This window comes from Eubalaena glacialis, chromosome 10 (assembly GCF_028564815.1).
Source record: "Eubalaena glacialis isolate mEubGla1 chromosome 10, mEubGla1.1.hap2.+ XY, whole genome shotgun sequence".
Classification (NCBI taxonomy): Eukaryota; Metazoa; Chordata; class Mammalia; order Artiodactyla; family Balaenidae; genus Eubalaena; species Eubalaena glacialis.
The window spans coordinates 66,435,183-66,447,537 of record NC_083725.1 but is presented as its reverse complement, the minus strand read 5'-3'; positions in this window follow the sequence as shown (position 1 = coordinate 66,447,537).

The following is a 12,355-nucleotide window of genomic DNA, read 5'->3' as shown; positions in this document are numbered from 1 at the left end:
GTGGTGTGGTGGGAAATGATACCAGCTTGGGGTAAGTCGGCCTTTCAGTTTGACTTTGAGTTTGAGCTTCGTCACTTAGTAACTGTGTGACCTTAATCAAGTCACCAACCTCCCTAATCCTGAGTGCTTCATCTGCAAATGGGGCAGTAGCACCTACCTCACAAAACTACAAGGATTCAATGAAAAAAATGTGTATAAATTGCCTTACATGTAGTCAGGGCTCAGTAAATCTTAGTCCCTTACCTGGCCCTTCCCCCAAACTCTATGACAATAATCCAGTACTCCAAGTTCTGAGCCTTTTATATGCATGCTGGGGACCGCTCACCCACAGAAGATGGGGACACTGGGTTCAGCACAATGGACAAATGCATAACTTCCTCACTCTTGGGTCCTGCTCTTTTATGTTCCTCTGGTTGGTTGGTTGGTTGCCTTTTGAGACTTTTGAGAGCATATATGTTTGGGTTTGCCCACAGCTTTATGCAGTGTGGTTTAGCTACAGAGCATAGTCTTAGCATTCCTTCTCCCATAATGAACCCTTCACCCTGCCCAACAGCTATCAAGCTGCAAAGGAGTTTGTGGTTCCTTGAAGCCCACATCACCTTCAGGGGATTTTTTTGTAGCTGCTTTTCATCTCAGAAATTATTCCCTGCCACACAAATGGTCTATCAGTCCATTTCTGGAGACTTAACTGAGTGCCAGCTCATGTACCACACATCAGAAATAATTACTATAATGACTGAGGCTGGCAGTTACTGGGCATTTATATGTGTGCAATAGCACTAAGTGCGTTATACACATGATCTCATCTATTCTTAACAAAATATTGGGATGGATGGTTACTCCATTTCAAAGATGAGAAAACCGAGGATTAGAAAGGCTTAGTAACCTGCTCAAGACTGCACTAGTTGCAGAACTATGGTTCAAAACCCTGTCTGATTCCAAAGCTCAGAGTTCTTTCCCTGCCATAGGAATCTCCCCAGTCTCTTAATGGGAGATAGAAACCCAGAAACAAACACCTCACTCGTTGCAAATAGCCCTTTGTTTCTGATTATAAAAATTGGTTCAGAATATAAAGCCCTACTCTGGGGAGGAGGGTTAAGGAGCTGGGATGAGAGGAAGACTTACTTTTTGAGTACTTTTTTGTACTTGGTGAATTTTTGAACTGTGTAGTTATTTTTCTTTTAACCTAATGACGGAAGGGGGGGGAGGGAGGCGGGTAGGATATGCCACCCCCAAACGTGCCACTTTGACATGTGGGTTATTTTGAGCTGAAGGCAATCAAGACCCAGCACTTAGGAAAAGCTTTTTACCTCTCCCTCAACTGCCTAAAACAATTTAGAAAGGGGGCCTGTACCAAGAAGAGAGCTGTTACCAGAGACAAGTATTTCATCTGAGAGACATATCCGCATGGCAGGGCAAACATCTGCTCTTCTCACCTTTCTGTGAATTGCTTCGCCCTCTTTGAAGACCCAGACTCCTATCCCTTTCCTTAGCTCAGGATGGTAGATAAACCTCAATAGCCCGGTTGCCTTTGAGTCTCATGTATTTGCAGAAATTTGTTTTTCTTCTATCAATCTGCCTTTTTATTATGGGGGTGGGACGTCTCAGCCAAGAACCTAGAAGGGTAGAAGGAAAATTATTTTTCCTCCCCTACACCAGTTTTTTAAAACCAATTAAAACATAGTAGAACATTTAGAAAATACAGCTAGTAATAAAAATCATTCCTAACCCCACTTCACACAGATACTCATATCTGCCTTTTTCTCTAGGCACACGCTAAAAAATGGGATTATATTTACACGTGCCGTTTTTTGTAACCTGCTTTTTTTCTCATATTACTATCTTATGACATTACTTTTCATGTCTATGAATATAGATCTGATGGTACTGATGAAGTTCAGGTGGCTTCCAAGCCCTTTTATATGTGAGAATGCTGAGATGAATTTTGAACGGGAATTTGCAGCATCCTGTCACAGCGGGAGGCAGGGACAGCGGGCTCACCGCAGGGCATGCTGGGCCCTGTGCTGCTGGCGCAGGGAACCGAGAGGCCAGGGGCGGGGCCCGGGCCGGGAGGCGGGCCCGAGGGAGGGTCCGGGCCGGGAGGCGGGCCCGAGGGTGGGTCCGGGCCGGGTCAGGGGTGGTGTCCGCTGGTCTCCCCACTTCAAGCTCTCTGGCGTGGCTAGAGCTGAGTGGAGTAGTGATCGAGCTGCGGAGGTTCATGGCTGGGACCGGCTCCTGGAGGGTAACTTTGGTTCTCCTCTGGCTCTAAACGCGGTGGCACCGGCGGGCAGGCGTCCCCGCCGGGGAGAGTTGCAGACTAGGTCACGCGAGTGCCCAGAGCTTGCTAGACTTCAGACCTGCGGGCGCCCATGGCGCAGGTCAGTCACTTTGACGCTGAGGCCCCCAGGCAGCCAGGAGGCTTGGGGAGGCGGCCACCATCAGGGATGGTGGTGGAGTGGCCCAAGGGGAGATTTAGGACGTTTCTGGACCCCAAAGCGTCTATTCTCTGTGTTCTTAATGAAACCTTTTAAAAATTAGGAAATAAGACATACACAAAAATAGAATAATATAACCAGTCTCTATGTACTCATTACCCAGCTTAGTCACATCTTAGTATTTTCCTATATTTGCTTCAGCTGTTTTGTTCTTTAGGCAATGAAGCATTAAATATATAGCTGAATGTCTCTGTGTAACCCTCCCTAATTCCATTTCCTTCTCTCCCTGTAGGTCATTGCCATCTTGAATTTGGGGCTTATCAATTTATCAACTCAATGTGTGTTTTTATGCCTCTAGTACGTACGTATTTATCCACAAAAATAGATGGCATGTTTTGCATGTTTTAATCTTTATATAAACGGTATTCTCCTGTAACTATTCCTGAATTTCCTTTCATCCCCCCTCAACATTTTTGAGATTCATTCAATATAACTGCTGTATAATATTTCATTTTGTGATTATACTCCAGTTCATTTAAACATCCCTCTGTTCAATAAATAATCACAAAATGAACATTCTTGGACATGCCTCCAAATACACAGGTGTGATAATTTTTTAGGATATATTCCTAGGAGTGTATTTGCTGAATCATGGTGTACGCACAGCTTCCCCTTGGCCAGATAGTGCTCCCCAAAGTGATCATAAATCATTTTACATTCCTACCAGCAATGTATAAAAGTTCATATTGTTCTATGTGGTTGCCAAACTTGATTTACTTTAATAAAGCTTTAAAAAGTTTCTTTTTTAACCAAGTTCAAATTGCATCTCTTCTATTTGCTCTCAATTATACCTAGTATGAATTATTTTGCCTCTCTAAGCCTGGGTTTTCTTATCTGTAAAATGGGGATAATGATACTTACCTTGCTATGATGAGTAGGAGGATTAAAGAAAATAATGCATATAAAAATGCATACTCAAATGCCTGGCTAGAATTTGATAGGTACTCCAAAAATAGTAGTAGGAGGAGGAGTAATAGTAGTAGTAATAATAACAATAATAATAATAAATGGTAAATTTGTATTGAGTTCTTGCTATGTCAGGCGTTGTCCTAAGTGCTTGAAGCTCATTGTCTCAATTACTTGTAATAGCAACCATATGAGGTTGGTATAAGTATTAGCGTAGTTTTTCAGGTGAGGGAGCCAAGGTGTATATAGTTCAAGCAAATTGCTCAAAGTCACAGAGACAGTAAGAGGTACTGCTGGATTCAAATCTCAGGTTTGTCAGAGAGTTTGGACTTTGAAACTGCAGACAACGGAGAATGACTGAAGGAGAATAATTCATTCATTTGCCTGACAGCGGTTTGTGCTACCCTATAAATAATGATCATTATTATTATGTCGATGAGGCAGTGTAGAGAGGAGGAAGGAGAAAAGGTTGGAGTTAGATGACCCACTTTGTGCCTGGCTCCGTGCTAGGCATTAGGGATGCACTAGGGACCAAAACACTTTCCTTGAGGTTGCCTGGAGTCTGGTTCAGTGTTTCTCAAGACCTGGTTCCTGGACCATCTGCCTGTCAATGACCCTGGCTGCCTGTTCAACAGGCAGATTCCCAGCTCCCCCCTTCCCAGAGATTCTGATTCTGTTTCTGGAGGAACATTATGAGCAGAGATTCTGACATTCACATAAGTTTGAGAGTCACTGATCTTGCTGGTGAGGAAGACAGGTAAACAGATGGCTACAATACAGAATGATAAGAGTTACAAAGGCAGGTCCTGGAAGAGTTTCTGGAGAAAGTCTGGTCTGAGCTGAGACCTGTCAGATAAGAAAAAGCCAAGGGGGCAGGAAGGAAAGGGTAGATTCAAGCTGAAGGGAAAATGAGAGAAGTGGCCCTTTTAGAGAAGAGAATCTTAAAGTATTTTAGTGTGACTGGAGTGCAGAATGAAGCAATGAGGCTGCAGAAGTGGGCAGAAAAGTCACAGAGGTCACAGAGCCTTGCTGGTCATGTCAGGGAGTTTGGACTACCCTACAGGTAGTGGGAAATTTATTTTTTTGGGAGAGGGCATCGATAGTTTTGAATTTAAGAAAGAACCCTGTGGGGACTGCCCTGGTGGTCCAGTGGCTAAGACTCTGCGCTCCCAATGCAGGGGGCCCGGGTTCGATCCCTGGTCAGGGAACTAGATCCCGCATGCTGCAACTAAAAGCCCGCATGCTGCAACTAAAAGATCCCGAACACTGAAAGTAAGATCCTGCAGGCAGCAACGAAGATCCCGCACGCAGCAATGAGGAGCCCGAGTGCCGCAACTAAGACCCAGTGCAGCCAAATGAATAAATAAATATTAAAAAAAGAAAAAAAAAGAAAGAACCCTGTTGTAGACACAATGTAAAGAATAAGCTGCAGGACTGGAATAGGGCAAGAATTTCCTCAGGGCAATCAGGAAGGGAACAGGCACTACTGACTAGGACTGAGACAATGGCAGGGAGAGAAGGTGGGAAGTAGACAGATATGAGAATCCATACGGGTGATAACTGATTGGATACGGCTGGATGCGGATAGGAAGGGGTTAAGACTTTCTTTAGCAAACTGGGTCAATGGTTGTGAATTTCATCATAGTTAAAAAAAACACTGGAAGAGAAACCAGTGTGGAGGGAAAATGACAAGATCACTTTAGGACATACTGAATTTGAGATCCTTATGAAATACCCAAGTAGAGCCGTCCAGAAGATAGGTGGAAATCCTGCTAGTTACTCACTCAATATCCTCTACCCCTTCTTCTCTCCTAACAGAAGCCAGCGTTGTTTGGGACAGTGAAGTGCCCAGTTAAAACATTCACCCTCCTAGACTCTCTTGCCAGTCTTCCCCGACTCTCTGTGGTTGGTCATGAGATCCAGTTCTGACCAATAAGCTCTAAATGGACATCCTCGAGTGGAGGTTCTGGAAAAGCTATTGTTTTCCTGATAACAATGTACAGGCCCAGGCGGCATTTGCCCTTCACCCTGTCCTTCCCTCTTACTGCCTAAACAGGGTTGCGATGCTTGGACAAGATACAACCATTTTGTAACTTTGAGGATGAAGGCTTATGCTAAGGAAGGTAGAGGAGGGAGACAGAAGGATTTGGACATTATGGAGCTGTTGTATGGCCCTGGGATGTTTACCATCTGAGAAAAATAAACCCTAATTTAGTTAAGCCACGGGGACTGGTTTTCTGTCACCTGCACAAAACATGATCTTAATTGATTCAAGGGCGAAAGCTCTGGAGACCGATCTGGGTTAGAGATAGCGATTTAGGTCAGCATCTAGATGGTAACTGACAGTGTTTGGGTCGATACAAGAAAACCAGGCACCCAAAATGCACAAAAGTAAGAGATTCTTACGGGTTAAAGGCCAGAGAGGGCTCAGTTTGTGGGCAATGTTGAAAGGAGGAATTCCTGTTCACAGGGCAAGTGTCTTTAGGTTACTTTTTTGTTGTTGATGTTTCCATAACCTCATTCAAAACAAAACAATCAATTTAGGGCTATTCAATTCATACTCAACCCACCTGAAATTTATTTTGTAACAACTTTCCAGGTGCTTAAGCAAGGGCTGATGACTCTGGTCATAAGTGTGGTGACTTACTTCCCAGGGTGTGGCATGTTTGGGGCTCAGGAGCTGACTTGGTAAACCTCAGCTGTCCTCTGTTTTTCCTGGAGCAAGTACCCCTGGAATTCCTTCTGGGAAGGTTGGTGCGAGGGCTGCTGGCCCAGGACCTGTGTTGCAATTTAACCGGCCTGTCCTATCTTTTGTCAAGATTATTTGTCCCAGCGTCCTAATTGATTAAGAAGCCAATCAGGCTAATTTTCCTGATTCCTCTCTTCTCCCCACCTTGCCCCCAACAAAAAAAATCCCCAGGCCAAAAATCTATTCTCCCTAACACATGGAAACATGTTATTCCCTCTCTTGAACACTTTTGTGGTCTCTAGGATAAAGCCAAATGCCTTAGTACAGCATATTAAGCCCCAATCTTTCCATCCTCGATCCCTGATAATTGCCTCCACCACTCCCCCATCTCTGCACACATGGGCAGCCACCCTGAATGTCTCATTCTGCCCACATTCCTCTTGCCCTTTCAAGCCCTTGCAGGCTGTTTTCTTGCCCAATAATGCTTTCTCCATCTCCTGCACTGACTGCCTACCCACACATACTCACTGCAGCCAGATTCATTTGCTGGTCTTCCAGCAGCCAGGAGTAGCTGGAAACCCAGGAGCAGTCCACTTCCTACTTCTCCCTCAGTCCCTCCCCCCGCCCCCACCACCCATCCCCAGTCTCTCTCCAACTCCTGTTGATTCTATCCCCTAAACATCTGTAAATTTGTCCTCTCTTCTCTGTCACTCCTGATACTAACCAAATCACTGCAAGTCTCTTTAGGAGCCTCCATGTCTTCAGTCTTTCCCAATTCAATCAATCCGTCCTCCCCTCTGCACATTTACCCAGGTCGATCTCTCCCTTAAAACCCTCTAGGTCCCTAAGGGAATCGTCCCTGCAGAACTCTCAAGCCTCATTTTCTGCATTCCAGGAGCTGAGAGAATTCAAATCCAGTGTTGTCCACAGTCCTCTCTGTCCTGCACAGCCCCTCTTCTGAGCTCCTGCAGGACCAGCCTGGCACAGTAGTTAAGAACATGGCCGCTGGCACCAGAGTGCCTAGACTCCAGCCTCTGCTCAGCCACTATTAGCTGGGTGCTCTTGGGTGAAACCTCACCATGTCAGTTTCATTACTGGTAAATGAGGGCTAAAGGTAGCCCTCATTCATGGGGTTGTTAGAAATATTTTAGAAGGTAATGTTGAAAAGTCCTCAGAACAGTGTCAGGAACAGAGTAAACATTACATAAGTGTTAACTATTATAATTGTTTGTTACACCTCATTTCTATGCTTGAAATGTGTCTATTTTGTCCTCTTCTATTGTCTAGAATAGTGCCAGAGACACTGGCAGCAGGTGGCTGTGGCTAGAGTATGGGAGTGGGGGACAGACTGTGAGAGGAAATACAGGGAGACTAGGGGCCAAGGAAGTTTAGCTACCTCAAGGAGTGTGAAATTGGCTTTTTGTTCTCTGTAATCCAAGTTTCATCTTAGTTTAGAAACAGGTCTTATGGGAAAATCAGGCCCAAATGTTCCCCAGTATCTTCCCTGTGCCTGGTGGACAGTATGATTCCCTGCGCTTCACCAAGGAGACTTTCTCCTCCCTTCAGAGTAATAATACCACAATACCCTGAGATGTATTGATCTCATTCCATTTCCAGGTACCGTATTTAGCAATTATTTTTTGAATTTAATCTAAACATGAAGTGGGTACTACTGCTTCCCCATTTTATAGATGGGGAAACCTTAGAGAGGTTAAATTACAGCTTATTAAGAGGTGAGTTTGGGATACAAGGTCATGTTTGCCACTTTCCAAAGCCAATACCCTTAACTGCTATCCAGATTGCTTCATAAAAGTGAATTTGTCACTTAATCTGAAAAATATCTGCAGATTTGCTCACATGCTAGACCCAGTTCTGGGCACTGGGAAAATAAATTGAATATAGGAGATCCTTTCTCTCCAGGAACTCATAGCTGCCTTGTGGGTACAAACTAGTCAACAGGCAATGAAGCCAAGTGTGGGAAATGCACAGGGAGCTAGAAAGCAAGGGTAAGGAAACACTAACTCTGCCTGAATAGTGGGGCTTGGGGTCTAGCCATAGAAGTGGCAGTTAAGTCTCAAAGTTTGGGATTGATGATCACACTAATGATGTTTCTGGAAACATAAGCATCGGCAGGTGCATAAAACATTTATTCTTTAATGCTTATCATGTACTGTAAGTGACAACAGGAAGCTCCAAAATGATCTGTATTATTTTATTCTATTTTAACAAAACAAATACATGTCTATGGCTTAATAAAACATACACACACTCAGAAAAATGTTTGGCCAGTTATATACCAAAATATCCGTATTATCAGTGGTTACTACCAAGTGATGAAATTTCAAGTGATTCTTTATATATACATTTTTTATTGTGGATTATATTTTTATTTGTATAAATACATTTTATATTATGAAACATAATTTTATTGTAGAAATGTAAATTGGTACAACCACTTTAGAAAACTATTTGGTGTTATCTAATAAATTTGAAGATGCAAAGACACTTCCATTCACAGGTAACATGTTAAAGAAACTTTTGCACATGTGTATCAGATTTGTAAAAATGAAGGTTCAGGGTAGAATTGGTTATAATAGCAAAAATGGGAAACAACTTATATCCATCTCAGGAAAATAGATAAATCCACTGTGGCTGTCATACAAGAGAAGACTTTTTTTATTTTTAATTAAAATTTTTTTTTTTTTTGCCACGCTGCTTGCGGGATCTTAGTTCCCCGACCAGGGATTGAACCCAGGCCCACAGCAGTAAAAGCACAGTGTCCTAACCACTGGACCGCCAGGGAATTCCCCAGAAGACTTATTATAAAAGACTAAAAATGAAGAAACTACAGATTTATGGCATAACATGGATGACTCTTAAAAGAATAATGTGGAGCTTAAAAAAGCAAATCTCAGAAGAATACTTATTATATGAGTCCACTTTTATAAAATTCAAAAACATACAAAATTTATGCTCAGGGATACATTCATGTGATAAAAGTATATAGAAAAGTAAAGGAATGATAAAAGCAAAATTCAGGAAGGTGGTTGCTTCTGGAAGGAGGAAAGTGATGAGATTGAAGGACACACAAGGGCTTAAGGAATCGAGTTCTAGCCCTTAAGCTGGGTGGTGGCTATATCAAGATTCACTTCATTATTATTCTTGATACTTTATATATAAGTGATATATTATTTTATGTATCATATAGTTCATCATAAAACTTTTCCTCATCTATATTGTTAATTTTTTCATAATGAATGTGTATTGCTTGTTATATTAAACAGAGAAAGTAAATAACAAATGTAGTAACACTTTAAAAATTCTTCTTCTCTTGTACCTTTTCCATCCTTGTCTTTTTATGTCATTCATTCACCACATATTCTTTGAGAACTTAATCTGTAGTTCTGTATCAAATTGTATCAATCTGTATCAAACTGTGTGTTGGGGATACAGTGGTGTTACACAGTGCCTGTACTTGTGGAGCTTACCTTCATGCGTGCCCTCCATATCCCTATAAAAGTTTCAGAGTTAGGCTTCATTCTCAATATTTTACAAATTCATTAGCAGTTTTTCTTAACATAGCTGTTAAGCACCCATTCTCTGAAGCTAGAATGCCTAAATTCAAATCCTGGCTCTGCTGCCAACTAGTCATGTATATTCAGGCAAGTTACTCAACCTCCTTGTACTTTAATGTCCCTAACTACGAAATGGGGAAAAGAACAGTATCTAAATACCTCATAGGGTTGTTGTAAGATTTAACTAAGTTAATGTATATAAAGGACTCAGAACAGGGCCTGGCCCATGGTTAATAACTTAATAAATTTAATAAATGTTACCTTATTATTATTATTGTTCTATGACTATTCCCTGAGCACCAATTCTGTGTCAGGCCTAAGTTAGGGACTGGAGATACGGAGTTAGAATGCGACAGGGGCTGGAGACCAGCTCCTAAACAGACTACTGTGAGGAGTGAGAAGGGCTATGGTGGAAGGAAACCCAAGGGCTGCAGGAACAGAGAGAGGCCCCAACCCAGGCTGGCTGTCAGGAGACTCTTCCCAGAGAGGCTTGGGGCTGTGTCCCCAGGTTGCAGTCTATTGCATTTGGGTGATGCTCTAATATCCCCTATGAATGGGGGCTAGGAAGTGTTGACAGGCTGCCATGACTGTGCCTCGCTGTTAGAGAGGCCAAGAGGTAACTTGTAGATCATAGGGTCACTTAATCTGTGGTGAGCCTACACACTCAGTCTTGGTGGATTCAAATTTTCCTTTGCAGTTATGAAGTTATGGCACAATGTATCTTGTGTGGAAAAGATGGATTACAGCTGGGATTTCTTTAGTTGTTTTGGGAACTAGTAGAAAGGGTTTCCAGTCGGAATCTGGTTCAAAGCTTTCAAATTTGGGTTCTCATTTGTTAGTTGAAAAATAAATATAGGCTTTGGAAATAACCTAAATACCTAGTAGTAAGGGAATAGTAACATGGATATTTAATAATTAAGTAAACTGTGGTTTATCTATAAAATTGAATATGACTATTAATATATTTACAAGGATTTTTTAATGGCATGAGAAATGCTTATGAAAAAATATGCTGTATAAAGGCATTATTAGCTCTATCATGTGAAAAAGAATCCATAGGTAAAATGCTCGAAGAAAATATACTTAAAGGTTGACAATGGTTATTGCTAGCTGGTGAGATTATAGGTGATTTCCTTTATTTTTTATACTTTTTTGGATATTTTCTAATTTTTCCAACATGAGAATGTATTTTAAAGAAAGCTTTATTAAGACATAACTCACATACCACACAGTTCCACTATTTAGAACATTTAGTGTACAATTTAAAGTACACAATTCGGACTTCCCTGGTGGCGCAGTGGTTAAGAATCCACCTGCCAATGCAGGGGACACGGGTTCAAGCCCTGGTCCTGGAAGATCTCACATGCCATGGAGCAACTAAGCCCGTGAGCCACAACTACTGAGCCTGTGCGCTAGAGCCCGTGAGCTACAACTACTGAGCGCAAGTGCCACAACTACTGAAGCCTGCACGCCTAGAGCCCGTGCTCCGCAACAAGAGAAGCAACCACAACGAGAAGCCCCCGCACCGCGACGAAGAGTAGCCCTTGCTCACCGCAACTAGAGAAAGCCCGCGCACAGCAACAAAGACCCAAAACAGCCAAAAATAAAAATAAATTAATTATTTTTAAAAAAAGTATACAATTCATTTTTTTTGTTGTTGCATATTTAGAGTTGTGCAACCATTACCACAAACTAATTTTAGAACACTTTCATCATCCCCGAAGGAACCAGTGTGTACCCACTAGCAGTCACTCTGCATTCCTATTCCCTCTCTCAGCCAACAACTGATTTATTTTCTATTCTATAGACTTGCCTGCTCTGGATGTTTTATATAAACAGAATCATACAATATGTACCCTTTAGTGTTTGACTTCTTTGATGCAGCATAGTTTTCTAGGCTCATCCACGTTGTAACATGTATCAGTATTTCATTTCTTTTTATTGCCAAATAATATTCCATTGTATGGATATTCCACATTTTATTAATTCATTTATCAGTTGATGGAATTTGCTTTGTTTCCACTCTTTGGCTATTGAGAGTAACGCTGCTATGAACATCCTTGTACAATTTATTGTGGACATATGTTTTCAAGTCTTTTGAAGTAGTATTATATATATATACCTAAAAGTAGAATTATTAGATCATATGGTAACTCCACTTAGCATTTTAAGGAACTGTTTTTCAAAGTGGCTGCATCATTTTACATACCAGCAATGTATGAGTGTTCTAATTTCTCCATATCTTTATTAACAATTGTTAATGTTTGTCTATTTATTTATTTATTTATTTGGCTGCACCTGGTCTTAGTTGCAGCATGCAGGATCTTCGCTGCCACGTGCAGGATCTTCATTGCGGCGTGGGGAATCTTTAGTTGCGGCATGTGGGAACTTTAGTTGTGGCATGTGAACTCTTAGTTGCAGCATGTGAGATCTAGTTCCCTGACCAGGGATCAAACCGGGGGCCCCTGCATTGGGAGTGCAGAGCCTTAGCCACGGGACCACGAGGGAAATCCCATATTGTTTGTCTTTTTGATTATAGCCATCTTATTGTGTGTGAAGTAGCATCTGACTGTGGGTTATTTTTTTTGAATTTTAATTATTTTTTGTACAGCAGGTTCTTGTTATCCATTGTATACACATCAGTGTATACATGTCAATCCCAATCTCCCAATTCATCACCCCCACCCCCA